This window comes from Apis laboriosa, unplaced genomic scaffold, assembly GCF_014066325.1.
Source record: "Apis laboriosa isolate Shangri-la unplaced genomic scaffold, ASM1406632v1 scaffold47_cov149, whole genome shotgun sequence".
NCBI classification, from domain to species: Eukaryota; Metazoa; Arthropoda; class Insecta; order Hymenoptera; family Apidae; genus Apis; species Apis laboriosa.
In genome coordinates, this window is record NW_025223437.1 from 2,718,665 (window position 1) to 2,739,316 (window position 20,652).

The 20,652-nt window shown below is 23.8% G+C and overlaps 1 long non-coding RNA gene across 1 annotated transcript; it reads right to left on the minus strand.

Annotated features, from left to right (window-relative positions):
- Window positions 1–1,489: 1,489 nt before the first annotated feature.
- On the minus strand, window positions 1,490–17,307 carry LOC122716539. The gene is made up of 5 exons (XR_006347051.1): window positions 17,188–17,307; window positions 5,890–6,872; window positions 3,702–5,166; window positions 3,326–3,623; window positions 1,490–3,245 (listed from the first exon to the last, which is right to left on the minus strand). It is a non-coding gene; the product is annotated as an uncharacterized LOC122716539 (long non-coding RNA).
- Window positions 17,308–20,652: the final 3,345 nt, after the last annotated feature.

Below are 20,652 nucleotides of genomic sequence, written 5' to 3' on the forward strand. Positions count from 1 at the left end.
ATTTTGAAATTTAATAAAATACTATTGTTTAAAAAAAAGGCCAATAATCTTGAAATTCTGTTAAAAATTTGAGGAAAATTTTTTAATTGTTGTATACGATTTCTTAATTCTTGTGAAATAACTAATAATTTATTTGTCTTATCATATTTAATTTGCTTAAGGACTGTCTTTAATCATCCATAATATTTAATTAATTTATGTTTTAATTTTCATCATCATTTTGTACAATTTTATATTCAAAAATTTAAATAATTATTTATTTAATGTTTTTTTATCAAAATAAAATTTCTGTGCATCTTGAAATTTTTTTAAATTTAAAAATTTTTGTTTTATAAAATTATTTTTAATTGCACCGATTATGTCGATAAATTAGTAAGTGCGCTTTCAAGTTATTTCATTACATTAATAGCATAATCTATGACATCTGTCGGAATATTTAAAACTAAATTTTTATTCTCACGATATATTCTAATTTAATCTGGTATATATTGGTCCATATCTATTATATTTTATTGGATTTTGAAATATTATTATATTATTATATATTATAATATATTATTCTGAAATATCGACTTCGAAAAATAATAGTGTTTCTTATAATCTCTAAGATTTACTATTTGTATTTGTATTATATTATATTATATTATATAAATACATACAGGGTTGTTATTAATTATCATTAACCAGGAATAATTAATATTAATTATTATTAATTAATATTATTTATTATTAATCAATTTAGTATTAATTTAATTATTTAGCATTAAGCAATAATGTTTATTAATTTAAATTTAAATTATTAAGAGGAAATATAATAAAATCGAATTATGAGATCTCTTACTTCAAATATTGAGATCTGTTTGTAAATAATTAACTGCTTTTAGTTCGACCCCTTACTTTTGTCTATCAAAGAAATTATCACAACATGAAATAACTTGAAAAAAAATAGGACATGCCTATTGTTTAGTTTTGAAAAATCAAGATATATTAAATCTAATTAGTTACTAATATTTGACATTAATAATTGTTATTATGTTATATTCATATTTTTCATATTGATTCTATGAACATTTTGTAAAATGTAAAAAAATGAAATAAAATAGTTAGTTAAAAACAGATTATTATAAAAGAGAATAATAAAATAATTGTAGTATAATATAACTAGTTCACATGGAAATTCAAAGATTTATAAAGAGTTTAATTTATTATTTTACAAATAATATTTTTTATTAAAATGTATAATATTTACATTTTTTGAGTTTTAACATATTGTGATATCTATGAATAATTAAATGATAACGAAGAGGCAATTATAATATTTTAAAGATTTTTTATTTTGAGAATATAGATAATGATGGAAATTATGAGTAAACAATTAGAGTTTTAAAAATAAAATATGTATAAAAAGTATATATTTTAAAATTAAATTATATTGATATTCAGGGCTCTTATTATAGAAGAATTAATACTTTGTTCAAATTGATTTTTCTTTCTTTTGTTAGAAAAATGTTTTACATTGACAATTTCAATAATAGCGCCTGATTTTGCCGCATATGATAATAATTATAATTTGGGGATGTCAGCCAATTTTTTAATCAATTGTGCGATAGCAAATTCCAATGATGAAATCTTCACAATCATTGCTATGCAGGATATTCATATCCATATTTATATCTGGTACTTTTTATACAGAAGGCTGTTGGATGTCCAAATTAATAGGTTCATAGAAATATTAATATTCATATCTAATGCTCCTTCTTTAAAATAATTGATACTGTGGATGTTGCAAGTGTGTCTTATTTTAATTGTTGAAGAATGTTTTTCATTAAGATTTTTCACGATGATAGTATGGATTTTAATTTGGGGATTGTCAATCGATTTTTTAATCAATTTTGAAATCACATTTCAATGATGAAAGCCTCATAATCACTGTTATACAGGATATTCATTGAAATCATATATCACATATAATAGTGGTTTTGAAGAAAAATGTTGGATATCCAAATTAGAGAATCTATAGAAATATTAATATCCATATATAATGGTCCTTTTATAGAAGAATGTCCAAATTATGCTTCTCTTTATGGAAGGATGTTTTTTATCAAGATTTTCCACGAGTGCCTGATATTTGGCACATTGATAGCGCGGATTTTAATTTGGGGATGTCAATCAATTATACGCATGATGTTCATTAATATTTTTTTTTATACAAACCATTACGATTTTATACCATGGAAATGAAAGCGTTTCTAATCTTATAGTATGATTTTTATTTGCCATTCATCGCAAATGAATAAAGCTATTTCTTTGTAGATTTGTTCTACAAAATGAAGTCGTAAAAATTAAATGTATAATTCCATGCAGTTAATAACATAAATTTGCCATGCGTTGCACGTCTTGTCCATGACACATTTCGAACAAATTGTTTAATTTTGCTAAAATCCAACCAATCTTTCTTCAGAATCTGAATATTCAATGAAATCCAAAAGTTCATATCAATTTTAATTCAGGCTATTATATAGGATGATTCATATCTCGAAGGTATCCAATGCCAATCTTCCAATCTGAATTACAATCATCTTTAAATATAGTCAAGATATCCATAAAATCTTTTATTAGAGATTAAATGTAATCAAGATATCCATAAAATCTTTTTTATTAGAGATTTTCATACGTGCAATTAAAAGATGACTTTGTACATTGTAAAAAATCGCCCTTATATGGAAAATCGCGTATTCGAGTATTTGATGGTTAAAATTTGCAATCACAAATCGTCCATATGTTACTGACTTATTCCAATGAAAATATTTCTTCATCATAAAGATTTTCATTTAATAGATAAAGTGATTATCTATTGTTTAAAACATTATTCTTATGTAGAATGAAGTCGCAAAATCTTTCCAAATCCAGTTCATGATTTAATTGTGTCATATACAGGATGACTCGTAGATTTATATTCTTACTTTGATGATCGCAATTCGTTTTTTAATAATTGATAGACTAATTAATTAACATATACTCAAACACAAAACGTTTCTTCGAGTATATTCTTCTTTTTATTTTACAATGTACAAACATTTAAACAGATAAAGTAATTATCTGTCGTTTAAAACATTATTCTTATGTAGAATGAAGTCGCAAAATCTTTGTCGAGTTCACGATTTAATTATGTCATCCATTATATTCTCCATATCACATTCTGTACAAGTTATTCAATATTTGTTGTCCAACATTTTCTCAAGAATCTAAATATTCAATAAAAAAGATTCGTGTTAATTTTAATTTAGAGTATTATACAGGATGACTCGTAGATTTATATTCTTACCTTGATGATCGCAGATCGTTTTTTAATAATTGATAGACTAATTAATTAATATATACTCAAACACAAACCGTTTTTTTGAGTATATTCTTCTTTTTATTTTACAATGTACAAACATTTTAAATGTTATTTAAGTTGATCTATTAATAGAAAATCGTCTCGTTATGATCAGGATTTTCATTTGTCATTCGTGATAGATTAGATATTCATTTTCTATATAGTAAAACATAATGTATAGAATGAAATCGTGAAAGGAAGATGGAATGGCCTTGAATTATCATTGTTCAATCCTTTGTAAAACCTGAATAAAAATATTTAATAAAATTGCGTTAATTTTACAGAATTATTATTTTACAGAATGATTTATAAATGTTCATACCTCAATGATAAAACATTCGTATGAATAAACTGCAATCATCTTTAAATGTAGTCAAGATAGTCCATGAAAATGAAATCTCTCTTTTGTACATACACAATTAGAATCATACAAAATTAAGCGATGAATCAGGATGAAGCGTGTATCTTTTGTATATTTGAGTTTGCAATTCTGTACATTTTGGGCGAGATGTTGAATTTACGCTGTCCAAATTTCTGTAGAACATTCTTATTTTTGATTCAATCAAAAGATTCGTATTAATCTTGATTTAGAATAATCTAAATAATCGATGTTTATTAATAAATTCGTAGATTCAAGATTTATAGATCCATATCTCGATAATCAAAGATATTCATTGATCTTCTAATAATTTGTAACATGGATTGTTTAATTAACATACAATCCTTGCGAATTCTTTTTTCATATCTTCTTATATAAACTGCAATTATTTTCAAATCTTTTCTGATTCACTATAAAATGTGCGAATTAAGAATTTTCTTCGCAAAATAATAATTTATCGAATAAAAAATTATTTTCGCACAAAGTCACAAGAATTAAGACTTGATTTAATTTTCGATTTAAACCAGGATATTTGATGACAACGAATGATGATAGAGTGATGGTACTGAAGATTTTGCTTGATTTCATCTTTAAACGTAGATTGATCATACTAGTATTGCAATCTTCATTTTACAACTCTTCGCGAATGAAATGGCAGTTCTCTGCAATAAAGATGTTATCACGCGATTAATTAAATAATGATGATAAAACAGAGGCAGAAACTCTTCATTTTCTTTTGCTTGAACTACAATCATTTTGAAAATGCAGGTTGATCACCATAACAATTATTCCATAAAATCATTCTTTTATCGTGGCGTGATCTTTGTTTTACACTCTTCGTGAGTGAAGTGGCAGTTCTCTGCAGTAAAAATGTGCGATTAATTAAATAATGATGATAAAACAGAGGCAGAAACTCTTCATTTTCTTTTGCTTGAACTATAATCATTTTGAAAATGCAGGTTGACCACCATAACAATTATTCCATAAAATCATTCTTTTGTCGTGGCGTAATCTTCGTTTTACACTCTTCGTGAATGAAATGGCAGTTCTCTGCAGTAAATATATGCGATTAATTAAATAATGATGATAAAACAGAGGTAGAAAATCTTCATTTTCTTTTGCTTGAATTACAATCATTTTGAAAATGTAGGTTGATTATAATAGTCATTTCTATAAAGTCATTCTTTTATGGCGTAATCTTCCTCTTACACTAGTAAGTAAAGATGTTCTTTACACACTTATCTCTAATATAATTCTTAGAGATCATTATTTTTTCTGTATTGTATTATTAGAATATTATGGCGAACGTATATCCACGACGATGGTTGCAATCCATAGCACGTTTCGTCCGTTCTGAACAAATTGATTCAACTTTTGTTTGCCAATCTTTCAGCAGAATCTATAAATTCTATAAAATCAAAAGGTTCATGTTAATTTTCATGTACGTAGGATATCATACAGGATTATTCATAAATTCCAAATTTCGTCATATGAAACTTTAATTTTCAAATTATATAAAATTGATAAAACATGTTTCTATCACAATCTGACCTGATTAATTTAAATTTCTATTTTATTATATCTGTTTTATTCAAAATATTTTTTAGAAATATTTGAAAAGTATATTTTTTAGAAATCTGCTAAATCCAAAATACACCATCATATGGATGAGATATACAATATCGTTTGTACAATGTTATGGACATTGTATCGCGAGTTTTTTTTTATATTTACAATTGAATATCGTTTACCAAACTAAGGTTACAACTAAATACTGTCTTATAATAAACAAACTCGCGGAATATCTCGATCATTGTATGAATAATGTGTCACGAAGTATCTCGATTGCAAATATCGCTTATATTAAAATCTGATTAGATTAAAAATAACTTTTTACCATACAAATTATTTAATTATACTTATAATGATTAAATATGCAAATAAGATAATCATTATCACGTAAAATATATCTATTTCTATATATATCAAAATGCAATTTTATTTCGATCTCTGTATCGATTAATTGATTTGAAAAATAAATTTTATAGCGAAAAAAAAAATAATACAATTTTATTTTGTAATCACTTTGCAATTTATTTATTTAATATTTATAGTAGTTATAAAAACTTACCTTGTAACTAAAATTTTCGTATCTATCAATGATAAAGAACTATTCGAAGAATCGATCCTGTAGGCGAAGTGTGAACGATATTGATCTTCGATATTGATTTGAAATGATTTCTTCGATGGTTGATTTGCTTCTGTTCGACACTTCGTTCAGGTTTATCTTATATTATATCAGGTTGACCTTATATTTTGTTAAAGCATGCTGATTGGTTAATTTTTCGAATATGCCAATTTAAATTACCAATGGGATTTGAAGCCTTTTCCCTTTTTACCTAGCCTTGCTCAGAAGAGGGGACCATTTTCGATAGTGGTGGGTGACCAGACAATTTCTTCAAAAATGTTCACTTTCTCTTAAACCGTTGGAATCTTTATCCTTTAAAATCTCTTATTTATGATACGTCATTAATCCAGATAGAAATTTGCACCAGGCAAAGTTTAGTTTAATCAATGAATTTCAAATCGTATGTTTTATCTCATTAATATTTAATTTATATTTTTTTAATAGCTTTTTAAATTAAAATGAACAAAAGAGAATTAATAAAAATTATTATTTCTCACAGTTACATTGTGCAAAAGAAAATTTTGAGACTTATAAAATTTCTAAACTAGATTTATGGTTTTTTTAATGCCAGAGCATTTGTTACTTTTGAGTAAAAAAATAAAGACGAATAAATTGTTATTTTTCTAGAATTAAATTTCTTGATATGTGATAGCACGTAATTTTATGTTTCCTTTCGGATTTGGATATCCTTTATTTTTATGTACATTTTTTTTCGTTTCATTCCCTTATAACAAATTATCTTAGTAAAGCTTATAAATCTTCCAATATTCATAAGATTCTTTCTTCATTGTTCTATTATAATGATATTCATTACGATCCAAGGCTCTTCAAGACCAAATCCTATAAATTTTTCCAAGGTTGACCAAACTTTTGTCCCTTTTTTTTGTCCTTTTCCTTTTCTCTATTTATGACCCTTCTTCTCCTTTCTGAAAAATTTTTCCTTTTTGAATTAATGCATCGAACGATAGAAGATAATGGAAGGGAGAACACGAATTGCTAAAAACTCTGAACAAAGAGAAATTTAAAATTCACGAATGAATAATTCAATTCTTTCTTTTTTTTTTTTTTATAAAACTTGTATTATTTAAAGTGGTAATTTGTAATAAATTTTTCGGTATATTATTTTTAAATTTTATAATATCGATCGATTAGTCAAAATTAATGAAAAATTTATAACAAAACGATTTGCATAATTTTTTATTATTTTCGATTATTTTTTACAGAGTGTAATTATTTTTAAATTTATAATTATAATTATAAAGAATTGATTAATATGATATTTAAAAATTATTTAATTATTCGGGATATAATAATTCTTGACATTTTACATTTCAGCGGAGTTCTTTATTTAGAGTTCTTTGCAATAACAATGTCTTCTAGGCGATAGATAGGTTATCGATATTTTATATTCAAACGAGAGCACAGATTTCTTTATGACATTTATATAATGATTGCTTTGCTTCAGAATTGAAATTATTTTTCAACAGACATATTAAAAATAATATGTCTGAAATGAATGATAACAATATAAAGTGTAATAACAAGAACAATATATTTTATTTATTTTATTACAAAATATTTTTTTTTGATTTAATGTCACATTTTTTATATAAATATAAAGAATAATTTAAGGAATTAAAATTTAAAATTTTAATTTAAAAATTTTTGTTTAAAGATATTTCTTGATATTTGTCTTAAACGAAATAAAAATATCTCAATCAATAGTACTTGAGCCATTGAGGAAAGACAAGTAGGTATTGTCCCGAATATGCTATTGTTGAAGGAAATCAATATTTTCTATGTATAGACGGAATATTCTGATAACTTTATTGCTTAATATATCGATTGCAAGAATAAAAATATGCATAATATTACAAATAATATAAATTCAAAAATTATATTGATTTATATTAGAAAATTTCATGTATAATTTCACGTGTATAAAAAATAATTTAAAATTTGACTTTATTCTTCAAAAATTATATCAGCTAAAAAAAATATTTAATTATTTTCTTGATATAAAATGATATAAAAATGATATGGTAAAGGAAAGATAAAAAAGAATCATCTTCTTGATCAGATATCTGTACAAGAATTTTTTCTTTTTGTTTCTCTTTCTGTTTTAATAATGAAAGATTTTACAATAGAAGATTTTAAGATAATTATGTAAATGTTAAAATAATTGAATATTTAATGAATTGGCAAAAATAATACATTCTTTGTTAATAGATATATCAATCATGTTCGTTATTCTTCGAATTCAACTTGTACGTGCGTCACTAGATTAAATGAAGCAATTGACCTTTCCATTCGAAATAGACACCAATGGTGATTACCTAATTCTTTGATATTGTTCGAAGAAGTCGTGTGAAATTCTTGTTCCATTTCGCAAGAAGTATATTGTATCTTATATACTTTCCATATTTTGAATTAAGTTTTCATATATTTTAATTTTAAAATATATGTGTATTGAATATTTTAATCTAATTTTCATTTTATATGCGCAAATTTTTTTTCCTTGATTTTTTCTTTTTTTATATATTTATTCCTGTGAATTCAAATTTATAGAATTACGCAAATATATAGAAAACCAATCTCACTTCTTTTAAGGTGAAGGTAAAACATAATTAGTAATTAAAAATTATATTTCAATATTATATTTCACAAAATTTTTAAATTTTATTATTCATTTTATTATTTCATTGTATTAAAACACTTAAGATAATATTTATATTGTATTTAACATAATTATTTTCTTATAACATAATAATTGATTTGTTTTTATTCAGTATTCATACTAATAAATTTTATAACAATTTACATCATTCACGTGCAAAAAAAATCTAATCATTTACACAATCTAGGGTTGAAATTATTAATCCATCATAAATAAACAAGTAACAAATTTTTAACAAAATTTTCAATAATTTTTCGGATCTAAATTTTCTGTATTTTTAAAAATTCTATAATTATTATTTATTCTGCAATTCATTATAGATAAACTTTAGACGATTAATCCTGAAATAAGTAAAAAAGTTTGATAAAATAAAACAATTTGAAGAATTTTTTATGTCAATTATTTCCCTAATTTAATCTAGCAAATTTGATATATCGTTTTCGTGTCATAATGTTAATGAAGAATGATTTTTCTATTTTTATATCATATTGATTGATCATTTGCACTTTAGTCGTTTGCACTGATTGAATTTTGTTAGCAACTTATTTAATTATTAATATAAGAACACACAGAATAGACATTCCTTTTATATATTAAATTATCATATATGATTGTTTTTTTTTTACAAAGTAATACGTCATTTGTAATAATAAATTGGTTCTTTTTTTACACATTAATATGCAATTTATCTATCAATGATAATAATCTATAATTATCAAAAAAAAAGAATTCGAAATATTCAGATCAGAAATTAGAGAAATTAATTTTATTTAATTTTTATTTAAGAAAGTTGGTTTTTTTATTTAAAAATTTATTTTGAAATTCTTTATTTCTTCATTCTAAATTTTAGTATTATATTTTAGTTATTGAAGTATTATTGATGTTTATTATTTTTGCAAAACAATGATACAAATTCAAATTTTAAACAATTAAAATATAAAATGATTATGTATAATTATTGTATAATAATTTGTTTTTTTTTAATATATGTAACATGATTATAATACGATATATTTTAATCGTTGAAAATTGGATTTGTATCATTGTTTTGCAAAATAATAAATTATACCGAACAAAAACAAACATTATTGTCTTTCAAAACATTTTCTTTTCCGACGATCGAAACTGTTAAAGGAATATTCCTACAAAAATCACTTAGTATAAAAAAAAAAAATTATGTTGCATAAATAATGCGATCTTTGTAGAATGCTAATGAGGGATGTAGTATATGCGTCATTATTAACACACACATGGACCTTTTTTTTTTTCTCGATTTCTACGATTTCTGTATCCCGTAAAGGCTATCAATAATTAACAGGCTAATCTACATTTAAAAACAATTAAACATTGAAAGTTACTTATGGATAAATCTCTCCTTATTCTCTAGGTATTCCTCCACTTTGATTCTTTGTCTTCCTTTTCTTAGCGCCTTTTCGAGGGACAGAATACGCTCTGTTTGAAATACGTCAATTAATAATCAATGCACGCACTGAAATCGCAAATGAAGAGACGTATTACGATAAGATAATTAGACACAATGGAGGGTAGTCATCTCATAGTATTCTGAAATAAAGTGTTAGTCATATCGAAGATATGCGAAATACTCTTCAATATCGTACTCGATATTACGTGAATTAATTTTTGACATGGTCTACATTTCTATCTCCGAGCTAACTTGTAACAGTTCACAAATTATGTTTCCTAGGCAATGTGGATACTTTGTTCCGTGAACTTTTCGTTGGTATATGTGTAGCTTTGGTATTCACGATTGGGATTGGGAAATTTTCAGGCGGCAAAATATTTATTACTCGTTAACGTTTACAACTATCAGCAAATTAATATTCACTGATCAATTTACTATACACGATTTTTATTTTCCAAAATATGTTGCAATATTTAAAGTTGTACACGTTTATCTTTACGCATGAAAAGTTTTATATTAATCCTTCAGTTTTACATTGATGAAAGTATATCCATTTCTTATATTTCTCTTATTGATAAAAATCGACATAAAAATATTCAAATATAGGAATTCAAAGCCGTTTTAGTATACTTTTACAGAATTATATAGAAATCGGGACATTCGATATAAATTAATATAAAGTTAATTAAAGTAAGAAAAAAATATTAAAAAAAATAAAAATAATAGAATATTTATTGAAACTTTTGAATTTTTAAATATTTTTACACGTTGCTTTCTTTCAAAAAAATAAAAATCCATTTATTTGAAGAGAATATTATTTCTTTTCTTGAGCATTAAAAAAAAAAAGAAAAAAAAAAAAAAGAAAGATCATTTCATTGATAAATGATTTACATATCTAGTCAATCATTTACGTTTACGAAATATTTGATGGTGACAGTGACCTAGAATACCCTTGAATTTAAGGTTATTCATTGAATCTCTTGATGAACGTGAATGTATTATATATATTGACACGTGTATGCACTTTCACTTCTTATTGAATGTGGGCTGATCAAATGATCGAGTCGAAAAAATTTCTAGGACATTCACGCACGCATCCGAATTTATATATATATATATATGTATATATATATATTTTTTTAATATTTCTTGTATATTTTTTCAGGAACCATTTTATTCACTTATTTCATAACAATGATATACACTTACTCGATGTATATCTGTATAAATATATATAATATATTTTCATTGAGAATATTTGACTTAACATAGTACATTTCTTATAATAATATTCTTTGCAAATATTTTTCGAATATTTTATCCCTATACTTTCTATATCTCTTCTATATTCCTTCCTGTACTTTCATTTTTTCAATCGTTGGCCTAATTTTAAGATTTGAAATAGTTTTAAAAAAATATTATTATATTGGAAAAAGAAATATGCCAAAGAAATATTCAATTATTCCTGTTTTTATTTCGTCTCCACTTTTCAAGGGCCATAACTGGTTCGAATTAAGTATCAATGACCTCGATGGTCCTTGAAAGGACATTCACGATAGATCGTGATGCATATTAAACGTATGCGTATTGTACAAGAATTTTTTAACTTTGAATTTATCGGAATTTATTGTGTTAATTTATATTACAAATGGCAATTAAAATTTAAAATTTAAAAGTATGCAAACTTTTGACAAATACATTACGATTATTAATTATATAAATATTTTGATTATTCGTGAAGACTCACGATGAGATTTTAATTTTTATTAACATTTAATATATAGAATTTATAGCAGATTTCTAATTTTGAAAATCGATAATAATCGATGATGAAGCAAAATTTAATGAACGGTATTAGATTCAAATTTTGATTCGTTCATTAAAAACTAATAATTTCATAATGATATATTAAATATATTATAATTTATATATTACGTGTGTTGTATAACGTAGTAAATATATTATGAAAATGCAATATAAATATTATTAAAATTCAAATGAATTAAAATTCAATAATTTTAGAATTATAAACTATTAAATTTATTAACTATTATATTTATATATCACATTTTATGTAATAAAATTTTTGCACAAATAATGTAAAAAATTCAATAATATCAAACGATAATAATAATTTTTAAGATTATTAGAAAGAAAATTTTTTTCATATAATTATCGAACAAATGGATAATTGACAATTTTATTGCTGTGTTATTATAAGAATTTATTTTAATAAATAAGATATTGATAAATTTGATTATATTATAAATTATTTATTAACAACAAGTATATCTTATAAGATTTATTCTTTGTTTTAATCCTTTTATTGTATCGGGAATTAAGTAACAATTTTTTATTACATTTATGTGCGTCAGTTTTATGTAAATAAGAATGAAAAGATTCCCTAACGGAAAATTAAATGCGTCATTTGATCATGAAGACATTTTTTTGGCGAACAATAAAAATCAGCAAACTGGTTTTAACAGAGAATCTCATTTTTCTGGTTTTGTTTTCGGTCTAAGTTCTAAAACGTCCGACACAAACCGGATATTCCAGTTAAATTATCTTTTTTTATAACAAATTTATTGCGAATTTATTCTTTAAATGATTTATTATCTGCTTCTAATACTTTATGATTCATGAATTACAAATATCAAGTTGAAACGATAGAATATCAATTCATTTCCTTTCTATTTCTTTATCCGTTTTTCACTACTTGTATATTTCACTTGGAATATCATTTTATATGGTATATATTAAAAATAAAATATAATTTGTATAATATTTTTATATTTATATTATTTCATGAAATAATTTCTTCTTACTACTGAAACTAAAGTGATTGTATAAATAATTAAAAGTACTATAATAATTCTTTGTTTCAAAAAGTCAATAGCTTTCAGATAGGTAGTCAATAAAATTTATATACGATTTGGAAAATTAATTTAAAGAATACAAAAATAATATTTTTTATGTTTATGTATTTCTTTTTTGTTTTTATTTTTAAAATTAATTAAATTAAAATTTATTACCCATAAATTTATCTTTAAAGGATTTATCCTGTTAATTTATCGATGATAATGAATAAAACTTTCTTCCGAAATTTTTATTTGATTAGCTTTCACTACAATTGTAAGCAGCCTAGATACGATGAAAGTTAAGTAAGTTTTGTTCAGCAGTATATGCCACAACTTCTTCGATTCCTTTATGATTAAGGAGGCCATCATATTAAGGACACGATCATTGTTACATGGTTTCCATACACGAGCATATATGTCATACATATTTAAATTTTTATAATAATCTCTATAATTTTTTTACACATAGTATAGTGTTTCCAATATATTATACAATTATATAAAATATCATTTCAAACGTAAGAATACAACGCACAAAAATATGTATTTATCTCATTGATGTAATAACGAAAAAAAAAAAGATAATTAGGAATATCATGCTAAGATATAATAACAAATAACAATATAATTGATGTGCAATAAAGCAAATATAATATTATAAAATAAAATAAACATAGGCATTATAATTACATCTAATATATCTGACATCTCTTTTTTGAATAAGGAACATTTTTGATAAAAAAAAATTTGTATTGTAAAATTGATAAATAATTAATAAGTATGCCGCACATATTCTTCGTTAACTTTGTAACTTTGTGTTTATCTTCTTTTTTTAACACAATAGTGAATATTAAACAGAAAATCTATCAAAGTTAAAAAACATTTACGTCAATTCTTTAAGGCCATTTAAAAAAAGGAGATGCAAAGTTATAAATTTTAATATTAATGTTTAGAAAGATTCTATTGTGTGATTTTTTTTATAGATATCTGATTATAACAAATAAAATATAACGAATATGTGAAATTTATATATAATTTAAAGAATTATTTATTTATTTTTTTTTATGCTGTTCAAAAAAAAGATGATTGATGATTTTTCTAAAAGTTATAGAATCTTAAAAATGAAAGAAAAATGGAATATATTTTTGAAATTTTGTTTTATTTCTTTTCTTTTATTGCGAGAACAAAATTATTATTGAAATAGTAAATGAAGTATTTTATTTGATAATTTTATTTGAGCTGACTATAGATGACTTGCAAAATTTATGCAAAAAAATTTAGACTTAAAATATCATGGAAGATTACATTCCATCGATCATGATGATAAAATTAAATTAATTAACATACAAATAATCTATTAATAAGTAATATATAATATGAAATCACATATTTTATAAAATCATTATTAATACGTATTAACACAAAGTGCAAAATTTAAAATAGTTAATAATGATGTAATATCATATTTTGTACGATCTAGATAATCATGAAATCATGATCAATTCTTATTTTTTATACGTCTTCTTTTTTTATCTGTTATGCATGTGTAAAAGAGATATTACGCTTCTTTTAAATCAATTGACTAGCTTCTTTTATGAATCCTAATTACGAGTATTTACGCAAAAAAAAAAAAAAAAAAAAAAAAATAGTTTAGATCGTTAAATAATCATTGAAAAGCAACATATGCATTTTGCATTATCTTGTTCCCTCATAAAATAAATGAACTACGAATCATTGTTAGATATTTGGCAATTTAATTATTGATAAACTAATTCATGAATATTGATACATTGATTGTGAATATGATCTTTATATAATAAATACATAATTGGCATGATGTCAACGTGATGAAGAAAATTAATATATTCTTCATTTGTGCGCAGTGTAATAATGTTGACTAATTTATTAAAATTTACATATGCTAATAAAAACATATTCTATAAAATTAATTTTTTCTTATTTTCTAAATACTTTGTTACAGCACGTAACTTCTGATTTTAATTCTTTAATCGTATATTATTACGTTTGTCACGTATCATCTTAAAATTTTATTTTTGTAATGATATAGATATCTAGAATTTAATTTTATTTATTCAATTATTTAATATAAAAGTGAGATTAAAAGTTTCTTAAAAATATGTAATTTTTAATATTTTTTTACATGTATATTTTACATGTATGAATTAATAATTTTTAATTCATACATGTATAATATTCAAAATTGGAAAGATCTCAAATATTTTTTTTTACATTTCTTTTCTCTATGTAAAACGAGCATGTAAAAGAGTTTCTAAAATTTTCGAGCTTATGAATTTTCAGAAACGACATATGAAATTAGCGAATACATGATAAATAGAAAAGAAATTTTACAATTGTGTATCTTCACATCATTATTTGATGAATTATTTGAATTATTATTAGTCTTCAATAAAAAATAATAGCGGAAGAGGAAGTTTAAATTGATAATTAATGTTAACTAAATTTGACAATTTCGTAAAGAATGATGAAAGCGGAAATATCTCTCTATTACCATCAGCTTCCTATAAAAGATAAAAAAAATTTTGCGTTTTATATTGACCATGACATTTGAATTCAATTCAATATTTTAATATTCTCGAAAATATATTTTTATAAATATATTTTTCTATAATATATCTGAAGAAACGAAAATTAAAATTAGAAAATGTCAAGTATGTAATAATATTATAATATCATGTATCCTATTATCACATGATTTTATACAATAATATCTCGATATCATTCCGGCGAAAAAAAATATGCGAATAAAATACAATTTTCGAATTTAATTTCACAAAGTGTGAAATAAAAGTTCGGAATGATAATCATGGAATTTGAAAAATGTTTTATTTTCAAATTTTATTTTCATACTTACTTAACGTCATCACAGAGATTATAAGTACTAAAAAAAGAAAAAAAAATTTGAATATGATAAATATTCTTATTTATAGATAATATATATATAAATAATTATCGACAATTAAAAAGTTACGAATTTTTTTCACTCTTAAACTAATTATAGTTCATTTTCTTATAAGAATTCCGAAGAAATTGATTGATTCTTTTGCCAAGGAACTTTGTTCTGAAACATTATTTTCTATATGCATGATTTAATGGTTGCTTGATTTTTATAATACACAAGGACAGTTTAATGCGATGGAAATATTAGATTCATTTTAAAAAAAGAACGGGATAATTATTTATCAATCTTTGCTAAATGTTATAAAGTTAAGGTCATCAGTAAGGAAAATTATACGTAATATAACGCAATAAGAAAACTAATATTGGAAAGTATTTCCTTGATTAAATATACATCATTAATGTTATTTACGGAGATAATATTGTTTAATATTTATGCAAATTTGTTTATTACGTCGTAATATTAGGCATGTTAATTGTTGATCATGACATTAAGAACTTTATTAATTTTTACTAATATTATTAATTTAGGAAGAAATGATCTATGTTTTTAAAAATACTGAATTTTATTTTTGTGAATTATAAATTAGAAATAATTGTGAAAATAAGAAAAAGAAATTTGGATGAAAAAAAATTGGATCATTTCATATTGCATATTTTTATCAAAAAAATTATTTTATCGAATATGTAAATTTGAAATACCGTGTATCTTTTACATAAAATTTGATAAAAAGAGAATGAATGGTTTATAAAAATAGATTGCAATAATAAAAGTTTTTAAATCTATTAAAAATAAAAAATAATAAATTATTTACACAAGCAATTTTTTATTTTATTTTATTATTTATTTTTCATAAATGCGAATATAAAATGATTCTAAACTTTATTATTAACAATATAATTGTATATCTTCATGATAAGTAAATTTGCTTGTGAAAATAAATAATCATCGTTATATTTTAAAAATTTTCGAATTTCATATATATGTATACAAAGCGAGACATATATGAATTAAACACGAGTCTGGCGCCGTCAAAAACAATTATCCATTTATATTTTAAACGAAACAATTTGTATATATTATACTGCGCCACGAGCAACATATTTCTGCTTAGTTCATCTTATAATATAAATGGATCTTTATTAGATTTCATCATGGGATATGTTACATTATGTTTCTGTTTCAAAGTCAAATTTCGTTTCTTTTCTATTTTTTTTTATTCTTATCTTTCGAAAGTTCATTAATTGACTTTTCAAACATAAAGTCGATTGATGATTTGATTGATTAATATGATTGACCTCGAATAAGCGTTATATGTTATATGTATATATATGTATATATATACCTTTCTTTCTTTCGGCGTGTAAAGTATATTATGCGCAATAATAAATATATTATGTGGACAAAAACTTTTCATCCTTGACTTTCATCTTCTGTTTTCGCACGAAATAAGAGGCGATTGCACTTGCTCTAGCATGTATACAATATACGTACCGATGCACCTGTGGGCCGTTTGCGCGTTGTGAACTACAAAGCTTCAAGTCGATCTTGCCCGAACTCGACCGAAGGATAACGAATGTTGTGCATATATAAAGCCGGCAAGTGACGCTTAGCGATCATTCGAGCGAGGTTAGATCGATGCAAAGTTAGTTTCGAGTATTCGATCAGCATATATCTCTGTGAAACGTATAATTGAAATTCGAATACTGAAAATAAGAAAAAGTGATACAGTGTTTCAAACAAAGCAATTAGAAGAACGTTCTCTTCCGAATATAATCGATCGAGAACGCAGATCCAAAAAGAATTCCATCTCGAAAGAAAGAGGCCGAAGAGAAAACAAGATGTACACCAATCCATTTAACCGCAAACACAGCACTATCCGTCAGATGTTGGACCGGCTGTTAGATCCGACTAAGAAATCGATCAGAAGATCTGAAAGCGTGTCGAGTTCTGGAAGTGGCAGTTCGAAGGGTAGTAACAGCTCCCTGAGCAGATGCATTCACGGCCATAGAGTTTTGCAGTGGGGAAGAAAATGAAACGTGGAGGAAGGGAATCGGCGAATCGCTATATCACTCTCTTCTTTACTCTCCGTTTTTGTTTCATCCTCTTTACCTATCTTCACGGAGAAGTGTACCGATAAGGGAAGAAAACGGAGCCATTATAACCTTCTGTGATGGTGCGAGCCATTGAGACGAGATTTTGCTGTTAATGATAATCGATGGTGTACGCCACAGAAAATACCATTACATGAATGAAAGGCGGGCTCGTTAGAAGGGAATGCGTTTTGAATCGACGCGCGGGAAGTCATGGCGCGACTTCGTGGAATTACGAAGCCATACAGCAGCGGGATAGATGTTATTATGCCGTGGAGAAAATCGATCGGTGTTATTTACTCGGATCGATGATCAAAGGATGTCATATAACGTCGTATATGTCACGGCTACATGAGTACGGTATTATGCTGCGATATGAATGTCGTAAATTTCTCTGGAAATATGTAATATCATTTTTATTATAGTTAGATGTTCGACATATACATATATATACATATTAAACAATAATCGAATGATAAATTCAATTTGAATATCGTATATTATATCATATTATATTTTTATTATATATTTTGTATGTTATAAATTGTGTGCCATAATCATATTATAACTTGAAATATATGTATAGCTTGCATCAATTTATTAATATGTTAAAATTGTATTTCTCTTTCCTGTTATGTATACGCTTTTCAGTTGGCTGTTAGTGTTAAGTTACTAGTCAAATCCAGTATTAATCATCGAATTTGTGAACCAGATATAGATATAAGAATTTGTAAACCGATGATGTTATCACATGATGGATATTATTTTAAATTTATTCGTCATGTGTGATTATTTGAATCAAATAAAAAATATTTATCCAAATTTTCTATATTAATCTTTCTTTTCCTTCTCATTGCAGAATATTTTTTATGCTATATAATCTAAAATTAGTAACAATTCATATCACTATCATAATTGTGTTTGAAATTGAGAATTCAATATTTTATCTATTGTTAAGTTAAACGTATAAACTATATATGTAGAAACAAATTCACGAAATAATATTTCTTTAACTTTTTATTTAAACAATGAAACTTCATGTTTAAATTAGTAGATTCAATTCAAATATGATAAATTATTTTACATTAAGTATCTAATATATTTGATTTGACTATTCTAAAAAAATAGTGTTTTTGAAAATATTTTTATTTAACTTTTCTTCAAGATTTAATTTTTATTTACTTATTAGTTATTAGTTTAAATTAATTATTAGATATCAATGAAATTATTATTTAGACGTTATTTTGATGTTGAATAACGGTATTAATTATAGATTCAAATTTATGCAAATATAACTATAAATATATTTCATATATTACATATTTCGCTTCAAATCATTTAAAAATCATCATAAAATTCTTTTGTGAATTATATCGGATTGTGAACATTATTACAATCTGTTAAGTTTATCTTTAACAAACTTTAATTAAAATATTTAAACGGCAGATAGTTCTTATGATAATGCTAATTGATTGTCAAATGATTTTTTTTTTGCTAATCTGCCAGGATTAAAATCAGTTTTATTTGATAAGATAATCTCAAAGTAAAATAAATAATATGATATATCTTAATTGAAGTTACTTGTGTGATAGGAAAAAAATTATTTTATCATAACAAATAATGAATAAAAAAATTTGTTAATTTTACTATAGTTTCCGAATTTTCAAGTCTCTTGTGTTTATAACATATAACATATAAAAAGATAATATTCTAAGTAAAGTATGCTTTAGCATAAAAATTAAAATGAGAAATTAATAGTAATAATAATAATTTTATTATGAAAAGAAAAAACAGTGAAAATCTGAAGGAAGTCACTGGAGGACAGCAAGTTTAATCAATAAAATTAATATATTATAATTTTATGAAAAACTTATTAAACAAGTTATAAATAAAAAGCATAAAAAGCATATTAGTTCTTTTTTGTGCATGATATTTATTATGATTTAAATATTAAAAAAAAGGATATTAAATATTCTGTTTAAATATTGAAAAAAAAAATTATTTCTTAATACGGAATATCGAAGAAGAAAGTTTCAGGGTAGAAAATTTTTAATGAAAGATGATATTGATTCTTTACGCAAGAGTGCACCCTCTTAATGTGTATTATAGCGTATATGACAGGAATTCGATCGACCTTGCTGTGAACGAAAGTTCTCGTAATATTTTAAATAAATGTTATATTTATGATGTATTAAAAAAAAAATTATTATTATTTTCGATTTACAAAAAAAAGGAAGGAAAAGAACGATTTTACAAGAATATTTAATAAACGAGAGTACATTTCGAATATATAATAATAATATATATATAAATACTTTCATTACATTAATAAATCGTGAACATATATATTTAAATTGTTCACTTTCAATCGTGTCACAATTTCCGTATTGTTTTTCCATTTAATGAGATACTTTGTATGTATATCGATGCTCGGATGCTATTTAAAGCCGAAATTATAGGGCATTATAGGTAGGGAAAATCATTTATGATGTTCGTAACAGCTACTAGTGATTCACGTTCCATCGTATCGATTTAATGTTTTATCGATATAAATTTTGAACACGTTTTATCTTAGAAAAGACAAGATAATTTGTAAAAGAAATTATAATAATATAATGCGTAATAGAGTGTAATAATATATTAAAATAATAATATGATATAATATAAAATAATATAATAGTGATAATAGTATAAAATAATAAAATATACTGTCAATT